The following is a 20,812-nucleotide window of genomic DNA, read 5'->3' on the forward strand; positions in this document are numbered from 1 at the left end:
TCAAGAACACTTAGCGCTTGTGTCTTTCTGATTGCCAACTCAATTGTGCATTCGTTGTCAAGCGTCCTACTTTCAAAAATACAATGCATGTTCCTGAAAAGCTACCAATAAAAAACATGAACTCTTATTTAACACACCATCAGTACCTTAGGAGCAAGTTAAATCTCCATATGCTGTCTCAATATCCAATATTGTCAAACCTCTGTGCGAGCTGATGATGTGGTGTTGTAGATTAGAAAGTTGGCCTTTCACCTCTGCAGCCTAATTTTGAAACAAGCCCAGAGTAGGATAAGTATCTTTTGCTGAAAGCTGTTCTCTAAAGGATAATGGCTTGAACTGTTCTGCCACTGTGAATATATGTTTCAGTGTCAACTCTTGCAAATACAGTGATTTAATTTTACAACTATGAAGTTAAAAGAGCTTAAGGGCAAAGGACACTTAAGGAGACCCTGGTAGCTGTGAAAAGGATCATGCTATTTTGATTACATTCAAGGCTTTATTAGTTTATCTTGTTTCTTATACACTGTACAGAACTGCCATAACTATTGTAGACTCAAAACAACTGGTGTATATTTTCTTGATTAATATCTTTATATGCATATCAAGGTTAGATTTGAACGTGCTGTGCATACTGTAGTCAAATCATGCAGGTGACGTGCAGTTCAAATCTTGGTCAACACTTACTATGGCATAAAGTGGGATACAGATGATGCCAGGAATTAAACCGCTAAAAGTCTGATAAATGCTTACATCTGAAACAATTACCCTGTACTCCTCTTTGAAAAGCTGATTGACCTGCTATGTGTTTTCTGTTTTATTTCAGATTTCCAGCTACCTTTATCTTTTTACCTCTGCCAATGGATTTCACTGTCCCCTCCGCTGATGGTCTGTCTGCCATTTGGAAAGAGTTTGCTTCATCACCTTGTTGTGGTATTGATTTCTCTGTTTTGTCATGTTCAATGGTGAGTCATTTTCATTTCTTGTTTGCGATTGTGTTTTTGGCAAATCCTTTATCACAGTCAGTTCTGGTGAGAGGTAAGAACGTTTCAGCACTCCCTGTTTCTCTTTAAAAAAAATAAATCCTTAAAATGTGATTTACATTCTGTGGCAAATGATGATTAACATAAAGTGTATGCATAGAAAAGCTCTTAAAATATGATCCTCATTTAGTAACTCATCTGTACAGTGTTGGTCAAATAAATTCTAATGAGATTGATGCCATGGGCCAACATTTATGAACAGGAAAATTTGTTGAATTGCTAATGATGGTGAAAACCTCTCTTTCCCACTTCACTGAATCATTCTTACACTGACATTATGAAGTTGTGGAATCCCAGCTGATGTGATCAAGCAGCTGTGCACGGACGCAACCATTCTGAGCTCTAGAAAAGAGCTGTGAAATGGAGGTTATTAGTTATGTAAACAGCCTGTGCTGTTGACAGATGCAGAGGAAAAACACCATGCTGTTATTGGTAAGTAATAATAGGTGTGACACAGGTCACTGACTTTTTATTTTATTTATTTTCTATCTATACTAAAAGGTTTCTGCCTCTGTGTTCATATAATAAAGTACATAACCTAGTTTAGAGATTCTCTGCACTGATTGGTCTAACCACTTGACCCTGCATTGGTCCATCCTTCTCATGTGACACCGCTATCTAATCAGATCCTTGAAAAAGAAATCAATCCAGTACTGACCACCATGACAGTTTCCCATTTCTTCTTCCAACTATCGTGTTGTTATAATGATATAAAGGCATCAATCGCTCATAAGGGATTGGGTAAACATGTGTGTTCATTTATTTAGAATAAGCACCTGGGAACAGTTATACATGGACAGAAAACTTGAGGACATCAGCGGCAGAGCTTTGTGTGTGTTCTCTGCTCAAAAGCAAAAGCAAAGTTAAAACTGAATCTCGTGATACATTTCCTTTGTAGTGATGTCATGCTGTAACAGCACATTACAACATCAACAATCTTGTATTTCAGTTATTTTAACTACTTTGCGTTCAGTCTCTGCTTCCTTCCAGACCAACGCTGAGTGCTCCTACTCCATTCCCCCTTTCCAATACAGGCACCCCATGAGTGATTTATCTTTATTAGTTTCTCCCACTGAAACCTTGGTTTAAGCATGGACAAAAGAGCTGAACTCCAGAGGTGAGGTGAGAGTGACTGCCCTTGACATCATGGCAGCATTTAACCGAGTGTGGCATTAAGGAGCCCTAGCAAAATTGGAATCGATGGGAATCGGAGGATTCTCCGCTGGTTGGAGTCATATCTAGCACAAAGGGAGATGGTTTTGGCTGTTGGAGGTCAGTCACCTCACTCCAGGACATCACTGCTGGAGTTCCTCAGTGTCCTTGGCCCAACCATCTTCAGCTGCTTCATCAACAACCTTCCTTCCATCATAAGGTCAGAAGTGGGGATTTTGCTGATGATTGCACAATGTTCAGCACCATTCATGACTCCTCAGATACTGAAGCAGTCCATGTCCAAATGCAGCAAGACCTGGATAGTATCCAGGCTTGGGCTGACAAGTGGCATGTAACATTCGCGCCACACAAGTGTCAGGCAATGACCATCTCCAGCAAGAGAGAATCTAACCATTGCCCCTTGACATTCAGAGGCATTACAATCGCTGAATCCCCCACTATCAACATCCTAGGGCTTACCATTGACCAGAAACTGAACTGGACTAGCCATATAAATACTGTGGCTATGAGAGCAGGTCAGAGGCTAGGAATCCTGTGACAAGTAACTTACCTCCTGGCTCCCCAAGGCCTGTCCACCATCTACAAGGCACAAGTCGGGAGTGTGATGGAATACTCCCCACTTACCTGGATGAGTGCAGCTCCAAAAAAAACAAGAAGCTTGTCAGCATCCAAGACAAAGCAGCCCACTTGATTGGTACCACATCCACAAACATTCACTCCCTCCACTACTAACGCACAATAGCAGCAGTGTGTACCATCTATAAGATGCACTGCAGGGATTCACCAAGGCTCCTTACACAGCACCTCCCGAACCCACGACCACTACCATCTAGAAGGATAAGGGCAGCAAAGAGATGGAAACACCACCACCTGGAAATTCCCTCCGAGTCACTCACCATCCTGACCTGGAAATACATCGCCATTCCTTCGCTGTCACTAGGTCAAAATCCTAGAACTCCCTTCCTAACAGCACTGTGGGTGTACCTACACCACATGGACTGCAGAGGTTCAAGAAGGCAGCTCACCACCACCTTCTCAAGGGCAACAAGGGATAGGCAATAAATGCTGGCCCAGCCAGCGAAGCCCACATCCCGTGGATGAATTAAAAAAACCTGACCCAAGTAGTCCAGGTTAGCTGTGCTTCATCTGTCCCAACCTGAAATATCACACAGTTCCCCACTCACTATAACTTGCCTATGTTCTGGTCTTACATCCCCAAACACCGTAATCTGCTTCCTATTCTGTGGGCCTTTGTTGCTCAACCTCAGCATCATTCTGTCCCTTGCTTGCCAACTCTGGCGATGTGCACTTCCACTACATCACTGCTATCTCTTTATTGAAACAATGGCATTGCCCAACTGGCCCACATCAGTTAAGTCCCATGCACTTCTTTGTTGTAGTTATGATTTTGTAATGGTTGCTCGGGAGCACCTTTCTAATGTTGAAAATAATGACATTTTGGTCCAGAGTAAGCAGATCTCATTAAAACCATTGGTGTGTCTGCATGATTTTTGGACTGTGGTAAGCTCGATAGATGGGTGTTGGGTGCACCATGATGAACATAATTACAGACTTGAATGTCCAGTCAGGCACCAATTCTAATGGAAGAGCAGATCTCCTGCCTTCTCTGACTGAGCACTTTAGCCATAATTGCTTCTCCAGACCTCTGAGAGGCTGAAGTTGTGAGAGTTCCAAACCTAGGGAGTCCTGACCCTGACCCCACTCCCTCTGCAGCATGGGGTGGGTGGAGGCTTGAAGGTTGGACCTGGTATTTCCATGTCCCTGATTAAGTTTTTTGCTGTACTCCCAGCAGAGTTGCACTATCTTCTCAATTTGCCAAGACAGTGGAGTGTGCTTGCTATACACATGCCAGGAGCATTAATTAATGGGGGTGCTCTGCGAATAACATTTTGAATTTAAGCTATTTTTTTCTCACATTTATGTTTTAGGAGCACCCACTAGTAATCCCTCCAATCTTCATTAAATCTGGGTTCTGCCCTTGCTCTATGTCCACCATCCATCATGAACAACCCAATTTTCCAATTGTGGACTGTCCCTTACATGGGGAGGTGATGGTGTAGTGGTATTGTCCCTGGACTAGTAATCAGAGACCCAGGTTATGGTCTGGGGACCCGGGTTTTAATCCTGCCATGATATTGTTGAATTTGAATTCAACAAAAATCTGGAATTAAAAGTCTAATTGTTGATTGTTGTTAAGTGTGATCTGGTTCACTAGTGTCCTTTAGTGAAGGAAATCTGCCGTCCTTACCTAGTCTAGCCTACATGTGACTCCAGACTCACAGCAATGTGGTTGACTCTTAAATGCCCTCTGAAATGGCTCAGCAAGCCACTCAGTTGTATCAAACTGCTACCAAGTCACAAAAAAGGAGTGAAACCGGACAGACCACCTGGCATCGACCTAGGCACTGGAAATGACAATGGCAAACTCAGCCCTGTCGACCCTGCAAAGTCCTCCTTACTAACACCTGGGGGACCAGTGCCAAAATTGGGAGAGCTGTCTCACAGACTAGTCAAGCAACAGCCTGACATAGTCATCCTCACAGAATCATACCTTACAAATAATGTCCCAGATACCACCATCACTATCCCATCAGCTGGACAGACCCAGCAGAAGTGGTATGCAATCGGTGGGGGAGAATTGCCCTGGGAGTCCTCAACATTGACTCCAGACCCCATGAAGTCTCATGGCATCAGGTCAAACATGGGCAGGGAAACCTCCTGCTGATTACCACATACCACCCTCCCTCAGCTGATGAATTAGGGCTCCTCCATGTTGAACACCACTTGGAGGAAGCACTGAGGATGGCAAGGGTGCAGAATGTGGGGGACTTCAACGTCCATCGCCAAGAGTGGCTCAGTAGCACCGCTACTGACCAGGCTGGCCGAGTCCTAAAGGACATTGCTGCTAGACTGGGTCATCCGTGAATGAGTTTTTAAAAAATCCAGCTAAAATCGTGCCGTGGATGTATCATACCTGCTGTGCACCTTGCAGACACAGAATTTGGAAGCCAAAATCAAATGTTTCTGTTGATTTGAGATCCCAGATTCCAACCTACTCAGTTGACTTTGTGTTTTCCCACACAAGTACCCACTCCCTGTGCCCCCAACTCAAATCAGAATACTAGTTCAGGTTAATACTGGGACATGTCACAGAATATATAATAAGATGTGCCCATCTGGAACCTCTGTCTGTCCTCTATTTACATGCTAATCATGGGCACCATGAATGCACCATTAAATATCCTGGGTGTGCCAAAGAAACCACCAATTGTATGCCTCAAGTCGCCTGTTCGCATTGGAGAATGTGGCTTGCTGGATCATCCTTTCCTCTACACCACCCCATCCCCTCACCCTAGAAAGACCCGTGAAATGTCCTCAGTAAGATGAGGTGACAAAGTCTTGCTTTTTCTACGGCGGTCCAGGCCACAAAGCAAGCCTGAATCCCCAGGTGGGGCCCAATATCTGCATTTCACAGACTGATACACTGCTGCTGGTGATGCACCAGGTTAATATGAGAGCTGGAAAAGGTAGAATTTCTGGTGTTAGGTATCCTTATGTCATCTCGCTCAAGTGGGATAACTTTTGCTTGGGATGGGTGGAGGGTCTGGATAATCATGACATTTCAAAGTTAGGATCTAGTAAATCTGAGTTACAGGAGTAGAGCACTGGATAGACCACAAGTCCTTTGGCTTTTTTTCTGTTCTTGAACCTTAGAGGGTTGGCAACCTTTTTTAAAGAGTGCAGCTCCCAAACTCAGCTGTGTCCAAGGGTTGCCTTTCAATTGCCAGCCCCGACACAGAGGAGGGCAGGATTTAGCGATCTGAGTTAGCAATTTACAAATGTCTCAAGTTACTTATAGTTGAATACATTTACAAGGCAAGGACTAACCTTGCGTCTTGGTGCACAAAAATAAAATATCCTTCACAAATGGGGGTATCAAGTATTTATCATATCCTAAAGGTTGGTCATATAATCTTAGTGTTGTCACTAAAATTGACTGAGAGCTCTGGAACAAATATGACTGACCTCTGCTCTGTCCCACCATATTCTGTCAATTGGAGCCAGAAACTAGCTGTACGTAATGGAGGTCAGTGGCATAGAGCAATAAAGCACAAAAAAGCAGAGCTTGATTTATACTGCAAAATCAAGATAGCCGTTGAACCAGTCAGCTTAACAAAGCAGTTTACAATCTGGAAACAAATTTATTCTTAATAGATAATCGAAACTGAATTTCAGCTTTAAGTGACTATTTATGTGCTATCAGCTTTCCAGTCATAGGCTATGGATGCCTGCAATTTAAAAATTGAATCCAGTTAATGAAATACATAATTATTTTTCTTGCATAATTGCCATTTCTGCTTGAACAGGGCATCTTGTGTTAGTTTCTGCCTCAGTGACCCAGATCAATGAAAGGGGCAATTCTTTCTGACAATTGTTAAAGGTCACAATGTTCATTGAAATTATTATTAATCAGCTTTAACTGAGCACAGAAGTGCTTGGCTTACATACTAATGATAATTTTAAGATACTTTTCTTGCGGAGTGATTGCTGTTGCCACAAGGCATTTGTTTCAGTTTCTCCCCTTGCCCTTTAGAGATTCAGATGTAAGTCCAGTTGAGTGAAAGTACCATCACTGACAGCTGTGAAAGGTCACAGATGAATTCAGTTCCAGAAATTTCAGTTTAAAGCATGAGTATTATACTTTGCTAAGTAATTTGGTATGTTTTCTTTATCCTGCACTTCCGTCACTTCACCCATTTACAACCCAATGGTGACTAAGTGTTTGCCTGAATTGCCTAAATATGTTGATGCAGAATCCATCAAGACCTTGAAAAACTGAACTGTGTTGCTGACAGGGTCAGTTGGTAACTTTGGTTCTTGAGCTGAAGGAACTGGAAAACCATTCCAGAATGACAAGGACTCAAATGGACGCGATGTACAAGCCTCTAGATAAAGGGGGAAAAAACGTGCCCAATATCGCCCTCATACTGATGGCCACCTTTGTGTGCGGCTGCATCAAGCGGTGCGTAGACCCTCAGTACGCAAACACCAAGTGTCACTATGTGCTGAGGTTCTACCTGTCCCCAGTGTTGCGAAGGATGGGTCTGGCCACGCTGCCGCGGAACGCTCCAAGTAGTTGGACCGTGCCATACCACCTGTCCCTCGTGGAAAAATTTATGCAGAAAAACACCTTTGACCACAAGTCCATCAGGCAGTGGTCAACACGTAATGTCTTAGAGGCCCTAAGGGAAAAGGAGAGGGTGGATCCTGTGGGATGGTTCCCCGAGCAGACTGTCAAAGTCATTTGGCAGAATGCCTCATCGCCAGAACTTTCCAACAAGCACCAAGACGTGGCTTGGCTGGTGGTGAGAAAGGCCCTCCCCATTAGATCCTTCCTACACGCCAAGAGTCTCACCCCCTCTGCACGTTGCCCTCGAGGTGGCTGTGGTGGGGAAGAGACCGTTGTTCACCTCTTTGTGGATTGTGCCTTTGCAAAGAAGGTCTGGAGAGAGATGCAGTGGTTGCTGTCGAGGTTCATCCCGAGCAGTTCTGTGACACAGGACTCTGTGCTCTACAGGCTGTTCCCAGGGACACACACCGAGACAAAGATCAACTGCAGCTGGAGGATGATCAACTCGATGAAAGACGCGCTTTGGTCTGCCCGAAACTTGTTGGTCTTCCAGCATAAAGAGTTGTCCCTGACTGAGTGTTGCGGACTGGCACAATCCAAAGTCCAGGACTATGTGCTGAGGGACGCACTAAAGCTTGGGGCAGCTGCCGCAAAGGCGCAATGGGGAAGGGTCGCTGTCTAAGACCTTTCTGCCACAGTGCACCGAGGGACTGGGTACTGTTTAAACCCCCTCGGGCTGTACAGCTCAAAATGAAAGGCTGTAAATCTGTAAATGATTGTAATATCGTTTGTACTGATGCACCTGGTGATACATTTTGTAAAAGTTGAACCGGATTGTACCCTTGTAATGGTGTTTTTGAAATGGTTTGGAATGTGGTTGAAGATATTTTATGAATAAAGTATATTTTTGCAAAAAAAAAGAGAAGAAAACAAGTCAATGTTGATACAATGCAGACAAGTAAAAACAAGACACTTACTCAGGATTGTTGTAACACAAAAATAACAGAACAATTTAACCAATTTTGAAAGATTACTGCGGGAGCTTCCAATGTAAATACGACAGCACGCCTTATATAGCTCTAAACCAAATCAGCGTCTGTCAAGAAAAAGAGGCTGTGGTAATGAAGTATATTGACCATTACGCTCCAAATTTCTCACATGCACTCCTGTCGTGCGGAACTGTACGTTGAGAGTGCTAAGTTGAAAAATGAACCCCATTGTGTTTACATTATCCTTGGTACGTAAATTTGGCTCTGAAATTCCATGGTGGTTTTCACAAACTCCACTGTAATGTTGCTGAGATATTGGCAGAACTCCCAGCAAAATGCTACAAATAGCCATGTATTCCATTTCTTTGGGATGTCCACTGAATTTCAGCAAGAAATTAATAAAAGTCAGGGCAGTATACTGTCAAGCTAAAAAGTTGGGCCGTAACCTGATTTTCCTCCACATTCCCAATCCTGTGCCATTTTGCTCTGGCTTTTTTTGTGGGTCAGGAATGTCTAGTGTACAACACGTGCCCCCACCCTGCTGAAGTATTGTTCCCCATTTTAAATGGGGGACGAAGATCGGATTTCTTCCAGCACACCATTTTCATCTGGGGGGTGCAGGTTCTTGGAAGCCCAGCAAAAACAAACTACATTTTGAGAGTATGTGAAGAAAATGGAAAGCCTGCTGAAGAGTCTGGAACATTTTGAAAAGTAAGTATAAAATATTTTTACACCTTCAACTTTCACTATTAGGTGCTGCAGTGCAGCGTAGATGTGTTTTTAATACAATGATTCATCATAGGGATCTGTCTTGCAAAGGTAAGTTGACCATTACATTGACCAGCATTGTGTAATTGTTCATATGCATTACAGTACTTTTCCAAAGGAGAAAGTACCATAATGTATTAAAAAATAAAAAAGAAATCTGTTTTCAAGTATTTGTACTCTGATTTAATTGAATTAGCAGATGCCTGTTTTTTAAAAAAAGAATCCCTGCTTCTGAAGGTAGAAAAAAAATAGCCTGAGTCTGCTCCCACTCCATTGATTGACATGCACTATCCTTTTAAATGGCTATCTGTTCTGTTCTGTCAGAGGAGCTGGAAGCTTGAGTTATGACAGGTGTTCCATTATGAATGCTTGGCTTGGTTTCAAAAGTTCAGCTCAGCAGGTGGTATTATTGCTCCAAGAACTATTGAAACTTTTACGAGGCTGAAATAACAGAATATGTCTTTGCTGTAATTTCTTGTTTGTTTACAAGCCTAATAGGTATTTAAAGATTTACAAAATGTTTCCCCCTAGGCTTTTTGGTCCAGTATCAATGATAGTGAGCTTGAATTCAAGGTTTTCTTAGATCGTTAGAGGTTTAATGATTTACTAGATGGATACCTGGAATGTGGAGGTTGTCTTTTGAGGTTGGACAGACTGGGCTTGTTTTCACTAGAGCTTAGAAGAGTGAGGGGTGATTTGATTGGAGCATACAAGATCCTGAATGGCTTTGGCAAGGTGGACGTCGAAAGGATGTTTCCTCTTGTGGGTCAGTCCAGAACTAGGGGGCACTGTTTTAAAATTAGGGTTTGCCCTTTTAGGTCAGAAATGAGGAGATTTTTTTTCTCTCAGAGGGTTGTGCGACTTTGCAATTCTCTGCCTCAGAAGGCAGTGGAGGTGGGGTCACTGAATATTTTTAAGGCAGAGGTAGATTGATTCCTTTACCTACCAAGAATCTAAGGTTATTGAGGGTAGATGGGAATGTGGAATTCGAAACACAAGCAGATCAGCCATGATCTTATTGAATGGCGGAGCAGGCTTGAGGGGCCGAATGGTCTACTCCTGCTCCTATTTATTATGTTTCTTTTTTTTATGTTTCAAATGATTTTAAAATAATCCTCATTGTTACTGCATGGCTCCTGAGAACTGTACATAGTGCATCCTGGGTGAATGGCTACGGAAGTTACATGGGATTACAGGGGTAGCATGGGGGAATACAAGGGGGCATGGGGGAAGTCTGACAGGGCATGGGTGGCACCAGAGAATGCAAGGTGGCACTGGGTAGCATAGAGGATGGTTGAGGGGTGAGGTTTAGGTGCCCTTTAAATGACGCTGGTGGCTGGGCTACTGTGTTGGAAAACTGAGGTGGACCTTCTAACAAGCCCACCTCCACACCCACACTCCTCACGCGCTCTATCGCAGCTTGAAAACTGCACTGCAAGCCAGACCCCTGTGTGAATAGATGAAAACCCCTCATAAAGTCACACATGGGTTGGGTGCGCGCTGCGAAAGTGTGCATGTTGGATTTTCCCAAGCCCAGACTAAAATTTGGCCCACGTCTCTCTCCACAGACGCTGCTTGGCCTGCTCCGTGTTTCCAGCATTAATTTCCCGTTTTTATTAATGCTTTAAGTACTTATTTTGGTGTTTTGACATTAACATTCCAGTTGAAATAGCCTTATACAACAATAATAAATGTTAAATTAACCATCACTGTGTGAAACTTTTATAGTTCAGTCCACATTTTGTTTGAGCGTTATGCTTCAAATCAATAATTATGCATCAGACTGCACAGCATACGGTTTCATTGCATTAGAAATCTATATTTTGGTTGGGGATATATTTAAATGAAGTCAACTCTACTGTTATCTCTCTTATTAATTACAAGTGCATTGTATATGCACTACACATCAGTGGAACTTTAGAAAACCCCCACTGATCACCCAGTTGACATACTCCGATACTCAAATCATTTAACAGAAGCTACTATTTAATGCTCATGGATCTTTGTGAATAGGCAGAAAATCAATTGGAATTTTTGTATATGCTGAATTTTAATGGCTCATAGAGATTAATTGATTTCCCACAGACATTAATCGACCTTGGATTACCTTTTTAACCGAAAGGTGCTGTTGATGATTTAAACATTTTTAAGGCAAAGCATGGAATGCAACATTGGGTTCCGGCGATGGCAACTTGACGTGTCACACGGCTGCAAATTATATAGCTAGTGAAATGTAATTTCTGCCAGTGAAACAAATGCGTGGTAGACCATGAATGCAGAAGCTCTTGCAAGGTTCACTAACCTGTTTGATGAGAGCTGGCATTTATCGACACAAATAGCATGATGTGTCATGTACATAGTTGTTGTAAACTTGCAGTCCTCTTGGTGAAACATTAATAGAGGTTGGAAAATAAAAGAATTGACTGGAGAAGCGAGTAGAATTCTTACCTTGTATCTTGCTTACAATGTTGCTGCTGCTCTGTTAGCAATCGATACGCACAGGATAAACCCAGATTAACATTCTAATTTCACTGGTTGGTTCTAAATCACCCCAGAGAGAAAGCAATGAAGGTCTTTCATCTTTGACAGCTGTTAAAGGTCACAAGTGATATCGGTTCTGACAGTCCCAATCTATTTCTTAACAGAAAAGAGCCTGCGCTCTGAAACTTTCGTGTATTCAGCACATAATTCATCAGTGTTGGCTCTCCAAGAAACCAGGTATATTAAAGACAATTTGCTGGGGTTAGTTGAAGATATGTTTCTCCCTTTAAGTAAGGCCAGAATGCCAGCATGCATGGGCAACTCTCCTAAATGTGATGTCAATGTGGAATTAAGTATCAATCCAGGTGCCTGAATAATTATTTTAATGGAGCTCCGAGGGAAGATAAGGAGACATGCCAGGAGACTCACAAACTCTCTAGTTGAGAGAGTAACTTACAAGTAGGTGTCTCTGGACTGGATTTTCTGTGCCTGCTGGAGTCGGGCATGTTTGGTGGTGTGAGCGGATAATATGATAAGAAGGCCAAAAGTCAGTTTTACGACGTTGTGAAACCAGTTTGTGATTGTCCACTCAGCCTGGCGATGGTGGGCCGTGTTTCCTGCCATCGGACGTCGGGAACCTCATTGTAATACATCAGCATATCATTATAAGGCCAGCCCGCCGGAAGCATCTCCCTCTGCTGGATTGTCCGCCCACATTGTCAGGGAGACATGCCGACATGTTTCACAACAGCATGTATAAGGTGTGCACTTGGCGGGCTGCACTTCATTCGGGACTTCAAGGTTTGTTTGCCTACCTTGTTCCGGTCAGCACTCGCAGTCATCAACGTCAGGCTTCACAGACACGCACCACATCACTTTTAGGGGGGGCTCATGGGCAGGTCTCTACCACCAGATCTGCCATATGTGGGTGGCTTTTCAATGGCTGCAGGGCAAGGGCTTGCTTGGCAAAGGGTGAGAAGCGGTCTCAGGCAAGGGAAGAGGCTGCAGGGGAAGGACGGTATCTCAGGGTGTGCGTGGGGGCACATGTTGATCTGTGCAAGTGACCTCAAGATAGTGAGGGCTGAGGAGGCAGCCTACAGATGGACATATGAGGGTGTGTGTGTGAGAATGGGTGGTTTTATCCCTTGAGCTGGCAGTGAGTGAGATGCCAGTGAATGTGTGATGGGCTTGAGTGTGTGAGTTTTGAGTGTTGAGATGGTTGCCTTACTCTGGCTGCACGGATGAGATCATTCATCCTCTATCTGCATTGGATGGCAACCTGTTCTATGCAGCGTTGGCACTGACCACTGCTGCCATTGCCTACCAAGCCGGTGTGGTAATGTGGCTGTCCCTCCTGTGGCCAGAGCGGGGGTAGAGGACATCACAGTGGGCCTCCACGACATCCAAATGGCTTTCTCGAGGGCAGCAGTCTTCTTGCCTTTCGGGGCCATGTCTTCTTTGCTGCAGTCCTGGGCTGGAAGCACTGAGCACGGCTGGACTTTAAATGTGATGCCTGGCATGATGATGCGGTGAGGTGATGGCGTGGCAGGCGAATCGGAGCCCGCCCACAATGAAAACAGCGTGTACCCCAGGAATGCATAATTAATGCAGTGGGTTTGGAACAATAGGGCATTAAAACCCGTCATTGCAGCCAGCGGGTAAAACGTCACTTCTCCCGCCTGCTGCTGCACTTAGTGCAAATCTGGGCCACTCCACCCTCTGTGTTTTAGAGTTTCTTTTGAAGGTTACAACAGACACTTGTGATTGTTCAGAATTGTCATAATGACACATTATATATCATATCCTAATAGAGTGGTTTTAATTTTTTTACATTTACTTTGATGATTCTCATTAAAAATCTCTATTTATCATTGGATTCATAATCTGAATGCGTGAAAACAAATAACAACTCCTGTGCAGCAGTGTCTCGGTTCGGGGTAATTGTATTTATCCATTGTATACACACATCGCTAAGAGAGCAATGCCTGCACCAGCTTGGCTACATTCATTGAATGGATGACGGCCATATACTCAAAGACCTTTTGAACTGGCCACTGGGTCATGACCTCCTGGGCATCCAATCCTCCGCTACAAGGACACCTGTAGGCGAGATATAAAGATGGCAGACATTGACACGGACAACTGGGAGACAGTGGCTGGCAGCCATGACTGCTGGAGACTGACTGTTTGGAAGCACATTGAAAGGACGAGGTGAGCAGGAATGAAAAGCTCAGCTGGCCAAGAAGAGAGAGAAGCCAGAGAAAACAGAGGCCAGTGAATCGTGCATCTTCTCAGTCCGCTGTCTTCCTCTGCAGCAATCATGGCAGAGACCGCTATGCCAGAGTGGGGCTCCTAAGCCACACCAGGCAATGCTTAACACAGACTTGACCACAATGGTGCAAACCATCATCTTAAGAGATGGAAGGCTGCCACCACCATTGTACAGAAGCTGTTTATAGGCTGGTACATGCTGTGATTCCTACATTTAGCGCTTAATTTTCAAAACTGATATCCTTCGCACTGGGCACATGCCACAGGTTGCTAGGCTAAATGCAAGAACTCACAATTGCTTCGGTCTAACTAGCTCTGAGTGGGGCTTATGGTGTTGTAAAGCTGCCTGAAGCCACCTTCATTGTTGCCCATAGTCATACAAACCTTTGGGGTGAAGGAGGTGGTTTTTGTTGTAATTCCAGTGCAGTGGGGTTTCTGCCCATACTTTTCAGAAGAATGAGAGGTGATCTCATTGAAACGTACAAGATTCTGAAGGAGATTGGTCAGGTAGATGCTGAGAAATTATTTTCATTGGTTGGGGAATCTGAAACACAGATGTCGATCATTTAGGGCTGAGAAGGGAAGAAATTACTCACCAAAGTGTTGTGAACCTTTGGAATTATCTACCCAGAGGGCTCCATTGTTGAACACATTTAAGGCTGGGATAGACAGATGTTTGGTCTCTCAGGAAATGAAGGCATCTATGGAGCAGGCAGGAAAGTGGAGTTGAAGCTCAACATCAGCTCTGATTGTATTGAATTTCGGAGCAGGCTTTAAGGGCCATATGGTCTACACCTGCTCCTATTTCTTCTGTTCTTTGTATCCACCCAGCCCTGGGTTGGACTTCATTAAGTATGCATGGCAGCACCCCACTAGGATTCCTGCCTCAAGAGGTAGACTGCTGTGTCAAGGAGGAAGGGTGAACATTGCTGCAGCACTAGAAGATCCAGGATAGACCTTAGAGAAGCAGACCATTCTGAAGAGGTGAACTAATAACCCACTGAAGGCTTCAGCAGACAGCAAAGCCTTCAACAGGTAAGTCACTTGGGACAGATTAAAAGAAGAGGCCACTACACAGCCCTCTTCCTCCATGGGCTTATCTCAGGACAGTTATCACGGTATCCCAGGACTTACTGCAACCTTTCCCATGGCGGCCCTGGGAAGCGGCTGTAAGATGGACGTCATGACAAACCCAAGCCCTGTACGCCTGCTGTTATTTGCAAAGCGGTGAGTGGGAAAAGAGCAGGCAGTGGCAGTCCCAGTAATCTTGGATCTGAACACAAAGAAAAATTCCCTAGTCTTAGATTTTATAATCACAGTCTAGGATGGAACTTTTAAAACATTTACAGACTTTTTAAAAAATGCATTTAGATCAACACTAATTGAATTTTAATCACTAAGCAACCCATACTGGATCAGTTCAGAATAATTTACCAATTTTCCCCAATTCATGTATTTTGAGATGTTTAAGTTAAGTACACTCATGCAAAAAAAGGCTAAAAGCCATTCGAAATTGATTTATTGTTTAACTTTGGCACAAGTATCAATACCATAGACAAACACCATGGTAACTGCATTCATCGTCAGAGATTTGTGTTAATCTAGCAGAAGTGGTTGCTGATTTAACAGGTGAGCATCTGATTCCTGATGATCTCTCCCTAATCCTCTGTTCTAGTTTTGTAATTGTATTTCCTGGAATCTCAATTTTATAGTGTACATCACACGATTTGGATTGAGGTTCAGTTTTATCCTTCTTTTTGTCTTTGAATAGTTCCAAGATCAGCCCTTTTTAAAATAAAAGAGAACTTGTTCCTAATGTGTATCTGTATTGCCGCTAGTATCAGGCAGGGTTTAAGACCGTGCAGCAGATTAAATGGACGGGCATTGGGATTTGTCAAATTTGGAAGAGGCAACACTTTTTTTCTTAAAGACAATCTGGAAGATCTGCAGGGTGACTGAGTGTCCTGTTTCTGCCATAGAAATTCCCTAGAGGGAAGTAAAGAAAATACAGGAGTACTATTTGCAAAGAATACCACTGATTACCAACTAAGATATATTCACCCTGTGGAAGCTAGGCAGTGATCCAGAGAGAAGTAAGGTACAGGGAATGAGTGAGTTGGATCTACTGGTGGTGATGGAGGAGGAAGAGAAACCAGTTATCTAGAAGGTGAGTATGTGCCCTGCTTAGTCCAATGACCGTGGGAATACACATCGTTAAAAGATGTATTTTCTTTAAAGCAACAAGCGCCAGGGTGGGTGGGAACCAGAGCAGTAGGTCAGCAGGTGAAATAAATGACTGGGAACCAGTGAATAAGGCCAGTAGGACTAAGAGGAAGAGCAGGCAGGGAGAAATTACTGAACACAGTGGGACTGGGGATCTGAAATGCATTTGTTTCAATGCGGGAAGTAAAACAGGCAAGGCAGATGAGCTTAAAGCTTGGATTAGTACTTGGGACTATGATGTTATTGCTATTACAGAGACTTGGTTAAAGGATGGACAGGATTGGCAGATAAACGTTCCAGGATTTAGATGTTTCAGGCAGGATAGAGAGGGATGTAGAAGAGGTGGGGGGGTTGCACTGCTGGTTAAGGGGAATATCACAGCTGTACAACAGGAGGACACCTCGGTGGGCTCATGCAGCGAGGCAATATGGGTAGAGCTCCGGAATAGGAAGGGTGCAGTCACAATGTTTGGGGTTTACTATAGGCCTCCCAATTGCCGGCGGGAGATTGAGGACCAGTTATGTAGGCATATTTTGGAAAGATGTAAAAGCAATAGGGTTGTTGTGGTGGGTGATTTTAACTTTCCCTATATTGACTGGGAATCACTTAGTGCTAGGGGTTTGGATGGTGCAGAATTTGTAAGGTGCATCCAGCAGGGCTTCCTGAGACAATATGTAGATAGTCCAACTAGGGAAGAGGCAATACTGGACCTGGTATTAGGGAATGAACCCGGCCAGGTGGTTGAAATTTCAGTAAGGGAGCATTTCGGGAAAAGTGACCATAATTCAGTAAGTTTCAAAGTACTGGTGGATAAGGATAACAGGAGTCCTCGGGTTAAGGTGCGTAACTGGGGGAAGGCTAATTATAACAATATTAGGCAGGAACTGAGGTATCTAGACTGGAGGCAGATGTTTGAGGGCAAATCAACAACTGACATGTGGGGGGCTTTCAAACGTCAGTTGATAAGAATTCAGGACTGGCATGTTCCTGCTAGGATGAAGGATAAGCATGGCAAGTTTCAGGAACCTTGGATAATGAAGGATATTGTGAGGTTAGTCAAAAAGAAAAGGGAAGCATTCGTAAGGGCTAGAAGGCTGGGAACAGATGAAGCCCGTGGAGAATATAAAGAAAGTAGAAAGAAACTTAAGCAAGGAGTCAGGAGGGCTAAAAGGGGTCATGAAAAGTCACTGGCAACCAGGATTAAGGAAAATCCCAAGGCCTTTTATACATATGTAAAAAGCAAGAGGGTAGCCAGGGAAAGGGTAGGCCCACTCAGGGACAGAGGTGGGAATCTGTGTGTGGAGCCAGGAGAAATGGGAGAGATACTAAATGAATACTTCTCATCAGTATTCACCAAAGATAAGGACTTAGTGGTCGATTTGTCTAGGGAAGAGTGTGTAGATAGCCTGGATCATGTTGAGATCAAAAAAGAGGTGTTAGGCGTCTTGAAGAATATTAAGGTGGATAAGTCGCCAGGGCCAGATGGGATCTACCCCAGAGAACTGAGGGAGGCAAGGGAGGAGATTGCTGGGGCTTTGACAGAAATCTTTGTATCCTCACTGGCTACGGGTGAGGTTCCAGAGGACTGGAGAATGGCCAATGTTGTTCCATTGTTTAAGAAGGGTAGCAGGGATAATCCAGGAAATTACAGGCCGGTGAGCCTTACTTCAGTGGTAGGGAAATTATTGGAGAAGATTCTTTGTGACAGGATTTACTACCATTTGGAACCAAATGGGCATATTAGTGAGAGGCGGCATGGCTTTGTGAAGGGGAGGTCGTGTCTCACTAACTTGATCGAGTTTTTCGAGGAAGTGACAAAGATGATTGATGATGGAAGGGCAGTGGATGTTATATGCATGGATTTCAATAAGGCCTTTGACAAGGTCCCTCATGGCAGACTGGTACAGAAGGTAAAGTCGCACGGGATCAGAGGTGAGCTGGCAAGATGGATACAGAATTGGCTTGGTTATAGAAGACAGAGGGTAGCAGTGGAAGGGTGCTTTTCTGAATGGAGAGCTGTGACTGGTGGAGTTCCGCAGGGATCAGTGCTGGGACCTTTGCTATTTGTAGTATACATAAATGATTTGGAGGAAAATGTAACCGGGCTAATTAGTAAGTTTGCAGACGACACTAAGATTGGAGGAGTTGCAGATAGTGAAGAGGATTGTCAAAGGATACAATGGGATATAGATCGGTTGGAGACTTGGGCGGAGAAATGGCAGATGGAGTTTAATCCGGACAAATGCGAGGTAATGCATTTTGGAAGGTCTAATACAGGCAGGAATTATACAGTAAATGGCAGAACCCTTAAGTGCATTGACAGGCAGAGGGATCTGGGTGTACAGGTCCACAGGTCACTGAAAGTGGCAACGCAGGTGGATAAGGTAGTCAGGAAGGCATATGGCATGCTTGCCTTAATTGGCAGGGGTATTGAGTATAAAAGCTGGGAAGTCATGCTGCAGCTGTATAGAACCTTGGTTAGGCCACATTTGGAATATTTCGTGCAATTCTGGTCGCCACATTACCAGAAGGATATGGAGGCGTTGGAGAGGGTGCAGAGGAGGTTTACCAGGATGCTGCCTGGTCTGGAGATTATTAGCTATGAGGAGAGGTTGGAGAAACTCGGATTGTTCTCACTAGAGTGACGGAGATTGAGGGACGACTTGATAGAAGTTTACAAAATTATGAGTGTCATGGATAGAGTAGATAGTCAGAAGCTTTTTCCCAGGGTGGAATAGTCAATTACTAGGGGACATAGATTTAAGGTGAGAGCAGAAAACTATAGAGGAGATGTGTGGGGCAAGTTTTTTACGCAGAGGGTAGTGAGTGTCTGGAATTCGCTGCCAGAGGAGGTGGTGGAAGCAGGTACGATAGTGGTGTTTAAGAGGCAGCTTGACAAATACGTGAATCGGATGGGAATAGAGGGATACGGACCCCGGAAGTGCAAAATGTTTTAGTTGACGGGCAATATGATCGGCGCAGGCTTGGAGGGCCGAAGGGCCTGTTCTTGTGCTGTACTTTTCTTTGTTCTTTGTTCTTTGTTTGAATTGTTTGCTGCAGATAGTAGCTTGTATGCAATAGTGCATGGCTGCATGTATGCTGATTGCATCATCATCTTGCAACGCGAAAGATGACCTTGGAGTCTGTGACATCAAATCTAATGGAGCTCTCCATGCTGGAGGTCCTAAAGAAGGCATTGCCTCTTCTGTCACAAATGCTCAGACTCCAACCATAGAATCCTGCAATTCCACAGTGGAACAGGCTGTCTTTTCTGTCTTCAAAAAGCTTTGGAATCATTAGATGAAAATGTTCTGCAACATACATTTGCTGAGCCTTTCCTGCCCCTTCCTAAGAGTTTTAACAGCAATTAACGGCCCTTTGAACATTAAGTATTGCTGGGTAACCTATTCTTAGATCTTTATTTTGGAGGGAAATCAGCTTTTTACCATTGAGAAGGAAGATAAATTTTGTACATCTACAGAAATATATGAATTGTGTTACTGGGCTGCTAGTTTGGCGATCACATAGTTAAGTATGATTTTTTAAGTGCATTGGAGAATGGCATGTTCAGGTTAGCAACACATATTAACCTTGGAGAAATTGAAATTTTCACTTCTTTCACACTATCGAATGAACTGAAATTCCACTTCAGTGCCTTTGGCATGCATGCTTCATCTGCTTTTTCCTAAAGTAAGTACTTTTCTGCAGGTATAATGGATGGTTTGACACTCAAGTTATGCGAGGCTAATATTAAAACGTTTTAACAAAAATCTATAAAGCTAGTAACATTCTCCATTTTAACAAATTTGGCGAACTACAATTTAAGTCACAAATATTTTAGATTACTAACATTTTCAGTAACACACCAATACTTTAAAGCAGATCCCAGAGTAGATATATATTAGAGTACACGCAGAAACATTTGAATGACTGCAAAACATTTGGTGCATGCACACTTTGACTTACAACATAATGTAAGGAGAATGGATCAGAAGAAAGAGAAATGAAAATGACATAGTGGAGATTGGATTTTGTTCAGGATGTAATAGTTGTAAAGTGTAGTTTATCATTCTAAAATAAGAGGAGGTGGAATGACAAAGAAAAAAGCCATTCGAGGATTATTTGTAAAAAAAAAAGACTAATACGATTAATGACTGTTAGCATTGGCCAGAATCTTTTGCCCCCAAAGGAGATGAGGGAGGAGGCAAGCGAGCCTGAAAACTTGGTGGGATGGCATCAGGACTGATACCCGACACCTTCCCACCTTCACAGGAAGTAAGTTCTGAGCAGCCCAAATGGTTGACCATCCCCCTCCGCCTTCTCTTGTGTCCCTTAAGTGGCCAATTAATGACCGCTTAAAGGCCTCTTCCCGTCTCCACTGCAATCTTCCCAGATCCAGGTAGGACTCTGACATGCAGCCCACACAACTGGTAAAACTATGCGGGCTGCATGAGGGCTTCCTCAACCTGCACTGATCTGTGCAGGATCAAGGACATGGACATGGGCAGGGGGGTAGCCGCTGACAGCCACCCCCTGTCCTTGCTGCTGACCCCAACTCACAAGAACCAACCCTAACAGCATTTACCTTTTTCCTGGGTCACTCCTTGATCCTGGGGCACCATGGGATTCTTCTGTGGCACTGCTGAGTACAAGGGGTGCCAGCCTCTGATTTGCTGGCAGCCCTTGGTGGGTGGGAAATTGTCTTCCGGGGTCCT

The 20,812-nt window shown here is 43.8% G+C and overlaps 1 long non-coding RNA gene across 1 annotated transcript; it reads right to left on the reverse strand.

Annotated features, from left to right (window-relative positions):
* Nucleotides 1–920: 920 nt before the first annotated feature.
* Nucleotides 921–11,787, reverse strand: LOC144680276 (uncharacterized). Its single transcript, XR_013576515.1, has 2 exons — nucleotides 11,571–11,787; nucleotides 921–1,025 (listed from the first exon to the last, which is right to left on the reverse strand). It is a non-coding gene; the product is annotated as an uncharacterized LOC144680276 (long non-coding RNA).
* Nucleotides 11,788–20,812: the final 9,025 nt, after the last annotated feature.

Source organism: Cetorhinus maximus, chromosome 5, assembly GCF_964194155.1.
Source record: "Cetorhinus maximus chromosome 5, sCetMax3.hap1.1, whole genome shotgun sequence".
Lineage (NCBI taxonomy): Eukaryota > Metazoa > Chordata > Chondrichthyes > Lamniformes > Cetorhinidae > Cetorhinus > Cetorhinus maximus.